Genomic DNA, 15597 nt, shown 5'->3' on the forward strand with positions numbered 1-15597 from the left:
ATTCTGTCATAGCTTCAATATTCTTCAAAAACTGAAGTCTGAGTGGGCTTACTGCTCTAATAAATGTCAAAGTCCAAAAGTTCCCATTTTTGTCTAAAATCTTTATGTTTTTCCTTTAGATATTCACATCTAACTTAAACAAACTGCTATAATAATCATTAAATATTGAAAATACAATTATAAAGACAAAATAATATTACTGAAAAATCTGTTTAAATTCCATTCATTTCACAAAGCATTATTTGATACTTTCAAGCAATAACAGACTAGGCTCTGGAAATGCAGATAAACATGTAGCTGTACTAAGGAATCCCTATGGCCAACTTCCCAAGAGAGGAAGAGTAATAACTAACCCTTACTCAACATCTACTAATTACCAAGGCACTAGTGTAATATGTAACACAGACCTACTTTTAAAAATCTGCATGACAACTCTGTGCAGTAAATGACTTTTAGCCCCATTTTACAGAAAAAGGAGACTCAAGCACAAAGAATTACGTAACCTGTCCTTGATTAAAGATAAAAAGTCATGGGTCGGATCCAAAGTCAGGCATTCAGGCTCCAGACAGTACACTCACAACATGTACTCTCTGAGGCAGCTGAGGCAAACATTCTTTCATTTAACAAATATTCACTGAATGAGTTCCTATGATGTACCTAGTACTGGCTGAGGCAGTGAGAATGTAATAGTTGACAGACAGACAAAAATTCCTTTCTTCATGGAGCTTATATTCTAGTGGGATAATACAGAAAATAAAGGAGGTAAGCAAAATATATAGTATGATAGATAGTAATAAGTGCTAAGGACAGCAATAAATCAAGGAGGGAGATAAACAGCATGGGAGGATACTGCAATTTTAGATAGAATTATAAAGGAAGGGCTCCCTGAGAAGGAGGCTTCTTGACTAAAGGAGGGGAGATTCTTGTATCCCGCTCACAGGCGCGTGCGCACGCGCACACACATGTACACACAGAAACTAGATAGAGATTTCCCCTATGGCTGGAGCCCTAAAAACTCACAATCTGGTAGAGGAGACAGGCACTCAAATAGGCCTTTCTAATCCAGTGTGGTGAATATAACACCAGAAGAGCTACAGGCAAGAGGGCGCAAGGAGGGTGTCTAACTCAAATCCAGTTAGGGGTTAACAGAGACTTCTCGGATTTAATGCCTGATACAAGTTTGACAAAAATCATTAGGAGTTAAACTAAGAAGTAAGAGGAAAGATCCAGCAGGGAAGCCAGCAGGTGCAGAGGCCCAAGGGCAGGAGATGGCAAAGAGTGACTGAGTGATCTCCAAGGAGTTCACTTGTTGCTGAAGGAGAATGTGTAAGGAGAAGGATGGCAGGCAGGAGAGGCGAGGCTGGACAGGGACCAGGTACACTCAGGTGCGTGTGACCACATTCACCTAGGCAGGAACTATTGAGGGCCTAGACCACAGACAGATTCTGCCATGAAAAGAGAAAAGAGTAGATGGAATTGTCAGAGAAAAAGAACTAACAGGACTTGGAGGTCTGTTGCTTAGATGATGGTAAATGGGGACATCATCCACTCAGACAGGGAATACAGAAGCATCAGATTTGTGAATGGAGTGAGCTGTCTGGGACACACCAGTGCTTCTGAGGTGCCTCTAGGAGGGCCAAATGGACCTCTTCAGCACACAGCCCTAAATATAGATCTAGCTCAGGGGAGAGGACTGGTCTAGAGAAGAGAGAGATTTGTTCACCCGTCTAAACTAACACAGGGCATGACATTGGATAAGACCACTTCACAAAAAGAGTCATGGACAGATCTTTAAGGAACAATACTTCAAGGGCTCTCCATGATTTTAAAACAGTGGACAGTAAATGTCAATCCATATATTTAAAGTGTACAAGTCAATGGTTTATAATATGTTCACAGAGTTGGGCAACCATCACCATGATTCAGTTTCAGAATATTTTCATCCCTTAAAATGAGACCCTGAAACTGTAAGTAGTCACTCCTTATCTCCTCCCCTCCCCTAGCCCTTGGTAATCACTAATTTACTTTCTGCCTATTCTGAGCCTTTTCTATAAATGCACTATGTGATCTTTTATGTCTGACTTCTTTCATTTTGCATAGTGTTTTCAAGGTTCATCCACATTGTTGAATGTATCAATACTTTGCTCCTTTTAATGGATGTGTGATATTCCATTGTATGGGGATATACCACATTTTGTCTAATTATGCATTCATCAGTTGGTGGACATTTGGGTTGTTTTCACCCTTTGGCTATTATGAATAATGCTGCTATAAGCACATGTGTACAAGATTTTCTGTAGACATATGTATTCATTTTTCTTAGGCATATACCTAGGAGTAGACTGCTGGGTCATATGGTAATTTCATGATTTTTTTTTTTTTGAGGAAATGGCAAACAATGGTTGTACCATTTTACATTGCCACTAACAATGTATGAAGGTCCCAATTTCTCCACATTTGCACCAACACTAGTTCTTTTCTTTTTTTTTTTAATAGTCATACTAATGGGCCTAAAGTGGTATCTCATTGTAGTTTTGATGTTCATTTCCTGAACAGCTAATGACACTGAGCACCTTTTCATGTGCTTATTGGCCAGTTATGTATCTTCTTTGGAGAAATGTCTATTAAGATCCTTTGACTATCTTTCAGTTGGGTTGTTTGTCTTTTTACTGTTGAGTACACACTGTTTTGGAGTCCTCACTATGATGCGTCACTAACTGTGGGACCGTGGATAAGTCATTTAACTTTCCTCTATTCAGTTACCTCATCTACATATTAGGAACCACAGTATCTACTCCATAGTGCTGTGAGGATTAAAGAAGACAGTGTGGATGATAGTTAAATGGTAGCTGTTATTGTTCAAAATAGTATTTACACACATTTTTAGATATGTATTTTTAAGTGTGTGATGATGGTTTTCATTCTTATTGTTCCAAAAGTTCTTTTTTACACTGGTTTCATTTTTAAATTATAAACTATCAAATCAACTATCAAAGTAGAAAAATTTTCAATAATAATGTCATTATTCCAATTTTTATTTTAAAAATAGCTTGTGTGATTCTACGAACAAGAGAAAATAAAAATGTAGAACGATGGTGGTTAACAGCACTGCTTCTAATAGTAAAAAAAAATTAACTAAGTACTCCAGATATCCATCAGGAGGGGACTGTTAAAATTAACTCTAGAATATCCATAACACTGGACTACTGTGCAACTGTTAAACTATGTGAGTAGCTCAATATGTACCAATGAAATCACCTCTAACATACATTAAGTGAAAAAGCAAATTAAAGAATATTATGCATTGTATGATTCCAACTGCATATTTATAAAAATATATGCATAAATGTATGTGCACATGTGTATATGCTTACATATAGTGGTCACCTCTTGGGAATAGGGCTGCAAATGAAGTAGGGATGTGAACTTTATACCTTCTGTAGTTTAAAAAAGTTTTAGCCACATATAATACTTTTCAACTAAAAAACTCCTGATAACTGACATAGAAAAAAAAACTTATGGTTACCAAAGAGGAAAGGCGGGTTGGGGGGGAGGGATAAATTAGGAGTTTGGGATTAGCAGATACAAACTACAATATATAAAACAGATAACCAACAAGGTCCTACTGTATAGCACAGGGAACTATATTCAATATCTTGTAATAGCCTATAATGGAAAAGAATATGAAAAATAAATGTATATATAACTGAATTACTATGCTGCACACAGAAACTAACACAACATTGTAAATCAACTACACTTCAATTAAAAAACAATCCTGATGGGGGGAGGGTATAGCTCAAGTGGTAGAGTGCATGCTTAGCATGCACGAGGTCCCGGGGACAATCCCTAGTACTTCCTCTAAAAATAAATAAAATCTAATTACCTCTTCCCACTCCTGTCAAAATAAAATAAGTAACTAATACAATAATAAATAATCTTAAAAAAAATCCTGATAGCTGTCAACTTTTCCTCAATCATATCTATCCTAATTCTATAAAATATAAAAGGGAGAATGTAAATTAAACTAAATTACTCCTACTGATTTTAGGATTAGATTAAAAACTGCTTTGAATTTTAAGTTATTATGAAGTACACTTCAGTCCCTGTTTGGCTGACACAACCCGAGTATTTTAAGACAACTCAAGGAATTAAAACACAGGAGTGCTATCTTTATACAGTTAAAACTTATTTCGACCATAGTAACTTTCAGAACAGCAGCAGCATCTGAAATAGTCCATATCAAGCTTGATCATATGATCAAATATATGATTTCTGTGTCAATTCTGAAGAAAACTTGACACTGTGAAAGAGTTTTAAAGGCTGACTGCATAGATTCTTACTTTCAACAAACATTTACTGAGCACCTACTACGCATTAAGCAAGCTGCTAGGTACCAGAGACTATGATGAACGCTACTAACGGAAGCATGTATAAAATGCTCTAGTGCGCACAGAGCACAGGGATGGGAGAGAGTCATTCTGCCACAGGTATGTCAGGGAGGGAAGACTAAGGACAGCTTTACAGAAGAAATGACCTTCGGGCTGGGTCTAGGGCTTCATCAGAGAAGGGAATAGAGGCAACCCCGGAAAGAGGGTACAGCAGGAGCAAATGACAAGAGGTATCTGGCAAACACAAAAGGCATCTGAGAGCCTGTGAATAATCCAGGATGGCCAGAGACTAAGGTGTTAGGGCAAAGAGGAGCAGTCACAGAAGGGCGCTGAAAAGGTAGACCTGTGAGGGAAGTTCACCTCCCCTAGGCTGCAGCATGGTGGTAACTGGATGTGGCAAGACTGATATTTTTAAAAAGCACCTTGTTGATTAAGAAATGTAAGAAAATAATTACTTTAGAGTCAGGATAATAGTTATTTTGGAAGGAGAGAAGGAAGGCTTATAATTAGGATGGGACACCTGAAGGGACTTCTGGGTGGCTGACAATGTTCCATTTCTTGCTCTGGATGGAGATTTTAAGTATGTTTGCCTTGTAATACTGTTCGGTTGTTTTTTTTTTTTTTTGAATACCTCCATTTTACAATTTAAAAAGCTAAAAAAGAAAAAAAAAACCCCACCCTTCTGTGACACTGTGTAGTCAGACTAGGGAAGAGAGGGACTAGACAGAAGATAAGAAAAGAAGCTGTTCAGTCTAGGTGTAAGATGAAGAGGGCCAGGCCCCGGGTGAGGACAATCGGAGTGAGGAGGAAATAAATCCATCTGAGAAACATCTCCAGAGCTGACCGTCACAAGCTTAGAGAAGAAATGGACACACTGTAACTGACGGTACAATCAATCAATTAAAAAATCAATAAGCAAGCAAGCTTAGAGAAGACAGAGAGTAAGTTCAGATCTGAATATACTGAGTATAAGATCTCTCTGGGACTTCAAATACTACTCCTTTTTAACTTTATGGCTTTCCTTTACTTTGGTACACATCTATCAATAGTAATATTCGACCCCCCTACATCAGTCATTATTCAATTTATGCTTTTGGCTTCCAGATAAGATAAAGAAGTGAAGGGGGAGGGGAAGAGGGAGGGAATAGCTCAGTGGTGGAGCACGTGCTTAGCACGCATGAGGTCCTAGGTTCAATCCCCAGTACCTCCATTAAAAAAATAATAATAATTTTAAAATAAACAAATAAACCCTTAATATCTCCCCTCAAAACAAAAACAAACCAAAAAAACAAAAAACACCTAAGTAAATAAGTGAGACAGGAGTTAATTCTTGATGTAACAGAAAACTTGGAAAAGAAAGGAGGAATATGGTTAAGAGAGATGTGTATAAACACACATAAAGGAAAAGCTCTTTGGGGGAAATTAATGACTCAGTAGTGAAAGACAAAAGTAAATGGATAATATCCCAAGTGAACTGTGCCACAAAAATGGAAGAAACAATATGTAAGGCAAGGGCTACTGGGTCAAAGAGTTTCCCAACCTGATCAACAAAAATCAAAGGAGGAGAATGTATTATTCATGTGTCTGGGACATGTTAGGCATATGTAACCTAAAGAAGAATTAGAATAGAACTTTAAAGGTGAGAGAGATGGACCAACGAGAAAGAGAAGAAAAGGTATTCCACACCAGTTCAGAGCACAGTGGAGAAGCAAGTGATTTTGCTTATGGACAAGCCAAAATAAACTGTCCTCATTTGAGAGAAGAGATGGCTATCTGCAACTGTGCATGTTAATCACAGAATGGGCCAGAGTAGCTCATGTCCCTAGAGCCCCATGCTGTTTCATCACTGAACAGGCACTTACCAAATGCATGAACAACCAACTTTCATAATACTAGAAATATTCAGAGTTTACCCTCACTCCCTTGCTTCTCCTACTACATAATAATAATAAAGCCTAGCTACCATTTATTGAACAAATTAAATACTCTATGCCAGGCACCATCTAAGCCCTCAGCATGCATCACCTGGTCGAATCTTCATAGCAAGCCCATGATGTGTCACTATTCACCTCCATATTACAAATTATTAAAAAAAACTTGCATCCCTTCAAGTGGCACCTCTGGGGAAGGGAGACACGAGGAAGAATGCATTGGACAGAATTGGACCTGGGCAAAAAGGAACACCTGCCTCGTACACAGGCCAATCCAGATCACCAGGGTAAAACACTCCATAGCGATTAGGGGTTAAATCTCTAGTTGCTGACAGAAAGTGATTTTGTGCGACCTTATCCTCAGTGTGTCCATCTCCTCTGGCAACATGTGGCAGTGGTAGACAGTTGATACTAATACTGAGATCTGGGATCCTGGCCAGCTTCCTATTTCTTTCCATCAAAAATATGGCCAACATCTGGCAGCATCAGCAAATGTCAAAATGAATGAGTCTCCACTAATTCATATGTTACAAACTGGATTGCCAAAACTGGTCAAATTCCATTACAGAATTATAGTTCAGCTGCACTGAACACTACATACATATGAACCATTAGGTAGGACTCCGAAATCTCTTCACTCCATGGAAATTTCTATTCTGGTAGTACTTGTACAAGATTTGATCTTTATCGCACTTTTCCTGGCAGCAGTAAAATTCCATTTCTATCAACTGTTTCCTCTCGGGGAAGAAGTCTCTCAGGAAATACTCAAAACATTGTTCTCAACAAAGTTCTCAAATATGAATCATTTTCAACTGCCAGGAAAAAACTCCTGCCCCCACTGTTTTGCATCATAATATACATTCTCTAAAATTACAGTTTGGGGGCAAGACAATTATTTGAGAAAAAGAAAAAAATTCTTCATTCTTCCCCCTCTATGGCTTTGCTCAAGCAGTTTGCTCTGCCTCAACTATCTTCTCCCTTCAATCTGCTTGTCTAAGTCCTACTAACTCATTCATTCATTCAATAAATGTTTCCTGAGCACCTACTCGTTTTTCAGATGGTAGCGGTTCAAGTCAGTTTACTAGGACTTTGCCAGGCAGAGATTAGGGGATGATCATTGAAGGCAGTGGGACCATCATGTGACATGCTGCAAATTTCCTTCAAGGAAAAGTTTCCCAGAGAGGAACCATTTAAAGCTGGCCCTTTAAGGACAAGCAGGAAGAATTAAACGGAAGTGGGAAGGCATTTTTGGAGGCTCAGAGGAAGGTCTCTGATGACAGGGAACGGAACTGAGCTGCTGCCTCAAATTCATCCTAACGTTTGTGCTTCCAGTGGGTTGCACCTGGCCGATGACTGAGTACAGCAGGGTCAGGACTGGACTGGCCACTGACTTCAAACTCCCCAAAGGCTTTTCTGAACCTTCCTTCAACTGCACAGCAGTCCAGAGAGCTTCGGCCTAAGCTACTCTCTCCCCTCTTCACCAGGGGTCAGACTTGCATCATGGACTGTTTGGCACTGCCACCCTTCCCATCTATCTCCCTCCCTAGTGTCTCTCACGCAGGTGGTTGGTTACAAAATCCTTGCCTGTTTAATCCTAAATTTCTGCTTCTCAGAAGACCCAGACTAACACAGCATTCTAGACAGAGGGCCCAGCATGAGTAAACACTGAGAGGCATGAAAAATCATGACGTGCTCTGAGCACCTGGAAATACGAAGATTTTTACCTTTACACCCTTGCTTCTCCTACTGCATAATAATAAAGCCTAGCTACCATTTATTGAACAAATACTCTAAAAGCCAGGCATTGTTTGAGCCCTCAGCATGCACCACCTGGTTGAATCCTCACAGCAAGCCCATAATGCAGGTGTCACTATTCATCCTCATATCACAAATGAAGAAACTTGCATCCTTTCAAGTGACACTTCTGGAGAAACGAGACATGAGGGAGAATGCATAGGATGGAATCAGACCTGGGCAGAAAGGACCGCCTGCCTCATACATAGTCCCACCCAGGTTACCAGGGTACTGAGATTTGGGATCCTGGCCGCAGGGGTGGGTATAGAGGGAGAAGCTGGGTCACTTCAGAGAAGGCCTTTTCCATCCTGATAAGAAAGTCTGACCCAGTCCCCTGAGAAACAGGGAATCCCCAGAAAGTTTTAAGCAGGGAAAGGGCATGTGTTTTAAAAAGACTGTTCTGCTGGCAGCATGGAGGATGTACTGCAGGAAGCTGAAACGGAAGCAGCTCTAAGCAGGCTTCCATCTTGTCTGCTGGCCTGTGAGGTCCTAAGTGTGGAATATTTTTTGTTTCACTCTAATCTCTAGGCCCCTATAATGATTAGAAATAAGTGTTTAACACAAAGTAACCACTCAAGAGGCCGCATCAGATCTACCACACTGGGCTTCACCTCACTGCCAAACATTTTAATTAAGACCACCAGAAAGTTTAATGACCAGCCTTTGAACATTTCTGCCTGGACACTGGAACTCTCTGTCGAGCCAATCTAGAAAGGGAAAGTTACACATGTGAAAGGTAGAAATTACTTCCAAAATTTTATCTCCCACCAACTACTTATTTCATGAACTCTCTTTGAAGCTAAGTAATCACATTTGTTGATACTAATTCTGGGGACAAAGGTGGTCATTAAACATTTAGTTTTTGAGTGTTTACCAGGTCAGTGAAGTTTAGAGAGCCAGATCAGGCCCAAGGCCCAGTGGTCTTATGCAAAGAGAACAGGGCAAAAAGCAAAATTGATTTCTGGACACTGACACAATATCCAATGGTAATCTCTGGGAAAACATATCCCTAAATTCTATTTTTCATCACAAAATAGAAATAAGCCCTACCCTCATTAAGGTGGAAATTAAATTAGAAGATGTGGTCAAAGTGCTCTGAAAATAGCAATATGTAAAATGCTGTATTTTCATTTAAAAATTTGCTAAGAGGGTAGATCTCAAGTTAAGAGTTCTTACACACACACACAAATAAATATGAGGGCAGGAGGAGACTTGGAGATGATGGATATGCATATGATCCTGATTGTGGTGATGGTTTCAGGGGTATATGCATCTGTTCAAACCCATCAACTGTTTACATTAAATATGGGCAATATTCTGTATAACAATCACACCTCAATAAAGCTGTTAAAAAAAAAAAGACTAGCGACTACCAATTCTGATTTGCAACAAGGGATGGTATGATATTAACAAAAATTTTCAAAATACAATTCATTTTCCTTTACTTTCATCTGTCAAGCAGCACTTTTCAGTTGAAAGGTTACTGCTGGGAAATCAACTAATAATGAGAATCAATTCCCAGAAGGCTATGGGTTGCTGCAGCTGGAGCCAACAGCCCTCCTAAGGTCCTGGACACTAGACAGGTCATTTGATGATGGCCTGATGGCCTTTCTCAGACTCGGTCTTTTTTCTCATTGCTACCTCCTGACTTGACTGACGAAACACAGAAGCTCTTAGGCCCTACTTGTGATAACCAAAATAACCTTACCAAAAAAAGAAATCATTACCTCCAAACAGCATGAAGTGGTTTGTGTCAGAGAAGAGAGTTTCAATGACTCAGAAACTGTCAGATCTGCGTGAGCTAAGGGACTAAAGCTATCAATGGTTGGTTGCCCGTGTGAAATGAAAATGGCATCTCCAGTCCTCTGGGCTGAGACACCCACTTCCAGACCACACACACAGACACACATGCACACACTCAATTCCAGAGCCCAAAGGATTTAGCAGTAAACGTTTTAAATCAAATTTGCAAGCTGATTTAGTAAATTGGTGTTGCTTTGACTTAGAAAGGAGGTGAGTAAAAAACAGAGGAAACTTAAGTCCATTTTTTATAAAAAGAAACTTGCTCTAGGCTATTTTGGCAAAAGAACTGAACAGACAACTACAGAAATCATTTTCCAAACCCAAATTAATTATTTCCAGTTGTAAAGTGCTTAATGGTAGGAAATCAATAATGATGATAGTAGTGAGCACCATTATATTGAGCACATTCTATGTGCAAGGTACTTTACATGTATTATCTGTGTTTCTCATGACAACCCGGGTTAATAGTCTACATTTCATATTTTTAAAAAATGAGTCAGAGACAAATGTGCCACAAATCAAGTAAATGGCAGAGCTGAGAAGCAAATCATGATATCTAAAAAGCCCCGATTTTGAGATGGCAATGAAAGGTGTATGAATGAAAAGTATTGCCAGCCATATCAGTTAACAATGATGCTGCCATCAAGCCATTAGCCACTACTGCCACACACACCCCCACCCCTTCCAGTGAGGGGAGGGAACTTAGGATGGAGACAGCCTCAGCTGCCACCCCCAACCATGCACCCAAAGGGAAATCAGGATGTGGGAGAACAGGAACCTGGCCCTAGATAGCTAGGTGCACATCAAAGGCATGATTTCAATGAGCCCAGACCTTTGCACCTTCCCACACATAGAAAATCACTAAATTCCTTAATTTGAGATATCTGGTTTTCTTTAAATAACAGTAATCTCTTAATGTTCTGACTACCTGATCTTTGTTGTAAAAACTCAACATCCTGGCTCCTCCCATCACTTTGGAACAGTCTCCTAGAGCGATCTGACAGGCTCCAGTCCTTAGAAAGTCTGCCGAATAAAACATAACTCTCAACTTATAGGTTGTGCATTGTATTTCAGTCCACAGGTGGTAAAACATTTCTCCCTTTCCTAATCTCAATCTCTCCTCCACCCCCCCCCCGTCGTCTTCTGTCCCATCCCCTACACCTCGCCAAATGCACGCAAGGTCATTCCCAGAGAGGGGCATTAAAAATCTAGTGGACTGATCATGGGTTTTTACCAAAATAAACCTGCACTTAAATTCTGATGGTGCCATTTACTAGCTCCAAGACTTCAGTGGTACAAATTACTTGTTGGACCACAATTTCCTATTAAGATTAAATTAAATAAACACACACATTGCCTAGTACAAAGACACTCACTTATTGTTGCCTTTCCTTTCACTCTCTCGATAACCTAAAGACCAAATGAAGATGAAGAAAAGCGCTCTACCTGTACTGTATCATAGGCAAGGTTAGCACTTCCCTTAACAAGGATGGAAGTGGTTCTAGTGACCTATAAAACACAAATATAGTTAAGGAATTCCCAACAACTTTGCAGCACCTAACCACGATTTTTATTCATAAAATATAAGAGAATAATATGAAATAGTCATATGGGATTAGCCTAGGAATGCAAGGTTGGTTCAACATTCTTAACTCAAACAGTGCCATTCATAATATCAACAGCCCAAGGAAGAAAATTCATCACTATTCGTACAGATGCAGAAAAAGTGTGATATTCATTCAACAGCCATTCATGATTTTTAAAAATACTCAGTTAACTAGAAATAGAAGCTTCGTCAGCCTGAAAAAGAGTATCTATGAAAAACCTACAGCTAACTCATACTCAATGGTGAAAAACTGAATGATTCTGCCCTAAGATCAGGAACAAGGCAAGGAGGAATCTGCTCTTACCATTTCCATTCATCAGCATGCTGGATGGAAGTCTTGGCTAATGCAGTAAGGTACAGAAAATAATAAAAATAGAAAAAATTGGAGAGGAGAAAAAAATTGTCTTTATTCATAGAAAATATAATTATCTAAGTAGACAATTCAAAAGAATCTATAAAAAACTATTAATAATAAGCGACTTTAACAAAGATAGAAAATAAAAGATAATCATAGAAAAATAAATTTTATTTTTATATACAGCAGTGAACAAGGGGCTGAAATTTTTATAAGCTCCATTTGTAGTAGCACCAATAAATAGGCAATACTCAGGAATCAATCTAACAAAGTACTATAAGACTTACATGTTGAAAATTACCAAAAACAAACAAACAAACAAACAAAACCAGTGAGAAAAATCAAAGACATAAGTAATTGAACTGGTAATACTGTGTTCATGGATCAGAGGACTCAATATCACCAATATTGCAATTCTCCCTCAAAATAATTTATAGATTCAATTCAATCTCAATTCAGCATTTAATTCAATGTTCAATAAGATCTAAGCATGCCTTTTTTTAAGAAATTTACAAGGTGATTCTAACAGTTATATGGAAAAATAAAAAATGTAAGATAACCAAGGCAATTTTGAAAAAGAAAAAGCTGGAGGACTCAAACCAACCAACTTTGAGACTTACTATAAAGGTACACTACTTAGGATACTGAGATATTGACAAAAGAATAAACATATGATCATTGGAATAGAAACTGATGCATACGTATAAAGGCACACCTCAGAGAATACTGTGGGTTTGATTCCAGACCAATGCAATAAAGCGAGTATTGCAATAAAGCAAGTCACATCAATTTTTTAATTGCTCAGTGCATATGTAAAAGTTACATTTACATTATACTGTAGTCTATTCAGTGTACAATAGCATTATTTCTAAAGAACCAATGTACATACCTTGATTAAAAACTACCTTTATTTTTATTGCTAAGAAACACTAACCATCATCTGAGCCTTCAGCGAGTGGTAATCTTTTTGCTGGTGGAGTTTAAAATACTATAAAAATTACCAAAGTGTGACACAGAGACATGAAGTGAGCAAATGCTGTTGGAAAAATGGCACTGATAGACTTACTCGACACAGGGTTGCCACAAACCTTCAATTCATAAAAAACACAGTATCTGTGAAGCACAATAAAGTGATGTACAATAAAACAAGGTCTGCCTGTATATGATAAATTGACTTTTGACAAAGATATGAACTTAATTCAATAGACAAAGGATAGCCTTTTTGTCTTTTAACAAATGATGCTAGAACAATGGGACATATCTATATTAAAAAAAATGAACGCCAACCCAAACCTCACCCTATACATATAACTTGAAATGGATCACAGACTGAAACATAAAACCTAATGCTACAAAATACCTAGAAAAAAAACAGAAGCAAGTCTTCATGATCCTAGATCTGGTAACTATTTCTTAAATAGGACAGAAGCATGAACCATAAAAGAAAAAATTGATAAATTGCATTTCATCACAATTTAAAACTTTTGCTCTTTGAAAGATAGTAAGAAAATTTAAAAATAAATAGAAAGACAAGCCACAGACTGGAATAAAAAATGGTACAGTCATTTTGAAAAACAGTTTGACAATTTCATATAAAGTTAAACACACATCATAAAATCCAGCCATTCCACTCCTTGGTATTTACCTAAGAGAAATAAAAGTGAATGTCTACACAAAATCTAAAATACAAATATTTACAGCAACTTTATTTATAACTACCAAAAACTTTAAACTATCCAAATGTTCATCAATTGGTGAATGGATAAACAGATTGTTGTACCTTCATATAGTGTAAATCTACTCAGCAACAGAAGGCAGTAAACTACTGATAAATTCAACGACATAGATGACTCAAAAGCATTATGTTAAGCAAAATAAGCTAGACTTGAAAAACTACATATTTTGATCTCATTTATATGAAATGCAGGAAATGACAAAATATAGAGACAGAAATCAGAGCAATTGTTGCCAGGGTTTGGCAATATAGGGAGGAGACTGACTACAAAGTAGCATGAGGGAACACCTTGGGTGATAGAAAATTCCTTTACATGATTTCAGTGGTGGCCACACACTAATTTTGTCAAAATTCATACATTTGTATATGTCTAAAAAGGGTGAATTTTACCGTATGTAAATTATGCCTCAATAACCCTAAGGAAAAATGCCTACCATCTCAGAAATGGCCAACTATTTTAGGCAGAGATCTATATCTTATCAGAACTCAAAGTGCTGAGTTTTGATTTTAAGATCCGATTAAAGAACAGGAAGACAGGGAGGGCAAAGTTCATGACAGTTTTGTGTGTCTTGCACTATTCAATGACATAATTGTGTAAAAAAGGGCTCTAGTAAGGTGATAAATGTATAATTTAGGACCAAAATACCCTATTTGCTATTCATTTGAAACAGATCAACTTAAAATGATAAATGGCCACTGTCCTTACCAGTGGTTTGAGTTTCTGGCTGACTCATTCAAAGGATTGCTTAATAAGATAGGAACTTGTTCAAGTACTAATTGTCCTTACTTTATAACCGTTCTGATTTACCAGAGCAGGAAAGGAAAGAAGCATTTTCACTGTGTAATTGCTTTCTTTTGATTAGAGTTTTGAAGAGACACAGTAGAAACTTATCTTGGCAGCAGGGGCTACAGGGTGGGAGGTGAAGAGTTGTCCAAACCCCTACAAAGGGCCTTTCTCCCTGTTTGGCAGTGATAGCTGCAGGTAGGTGTCTAGTAGTGGATAAGCCAGCGAGCATGGTCCTAGGTTGGCAAGGAACCATGGTCAAAACAGTGGTAGGTATCTTTTAAGTAGCATTCTCAGTGCTCCAAGAGAGACCTAAAGTGAAAAACAGACTACAGAAGACTTGTCTTCATTTCTTTGCTCATTTACTTACCCATTCATCCAACAAATATTTATTGACTGCCCATTCGACGCCAGTCTCTGTGTGAAGGTTGAAGACATAGAGACAGCCTGGTCTAGAGTAGTTTATAATCTTTTGGTGGCAGGGATGGGAGTGTGTAAGGTGCAATAGAAGCCAACGGGTCGGAGTACACCTTAAGGGAAAAGGAAAGTTAGAAGTGTGATTTATTCCTCCTTATGTACCATTTTTCCATCAGGCTTTCAGTGCCCCAGAGTTCACCATGAAGACAAGACTGGCAGTCATTCTAGGTAGCAGGAACAACATATGCAATGGAAGTGTGAGTAAGTACAATGTAGCCACAAAACTGCATGATGTTCTGGGGGTACTGAAAGCCTGATGAAAAACAGTGTGTATGAGACTGGAGGGGTTGAGGGCTTTATAAGTTGTGCCAAAGAGTTAGATGTCAGTTTGTGGGGTAGCCTATCAACAAAGGAGAAACAAACCAAGATTTGCATTTAGAAAGATGATTCCAAGGGCAAGTCAAGTACAGACAGAGGCAGAGAGGAGAGTCCCCTCTCTCTTTACTGAGTAGCTGAAAAGGCGGTGGTAGACCAGAAAGTTGGTGTTAACTGGAGTGGCAGAAAAAGCTCCTCCATGAAATCAACCTTTAGTCATGCAGAAGAAACGATCCATTCTCTTACCCACTGCATGTCTCTAGCCAGCAACTGTGTTTACTTCTCTACCTCCCACTAGAGTAGCAGGTCCTCAAGGACAGGAATGGTCTCTCTCTCACATACACACATATCCCCAGTGTCTGGTTAAAAGCAGATGTTCAGTAACTGTGTTGACTGAAAAAAATGA

The 15597-nt window shown here is 38.5% G+C and overlaps 1 protein-coding gene and 1 non-coding gene across 12 annotated transcripts in view; one reads left to right on the plus strand and one right to left on the minus strand.

The window, feature by feature from the left end:
* ATP11C (ATPase phospholipid transporting 11C) overlaps window positions 1–15597 on the minus strand; it is a 152519-nt gene that overhangs the window by 106461 nt on the left and 30461 nt on the right. The gene's annotated exons all lie outside the window — the stretch shown is intronic.
* LOC116662317 lies at window positions 11368–11492 on the plus strand. Its single transcript, XR_004318355.1, has one exon. It is a non-coding gene; the product is annotated as a U6atac minor spliceosomal RNA (small nuclear RNA).

This window comes from Camelus ferus, chromosome X, assembly GCF_009834535.1.
Source record: "Camelus ferus isolate YT-003-E chromosome X, BCGSAC_Cfer_1.0, whole genome shotgun sequence".
NCBI classification, from domain to species: Eukaryota; Metazoa; Chordata; class Mammalia; order Artiodactyla; family Camelidae; genus Camelus; species Camelus ferus.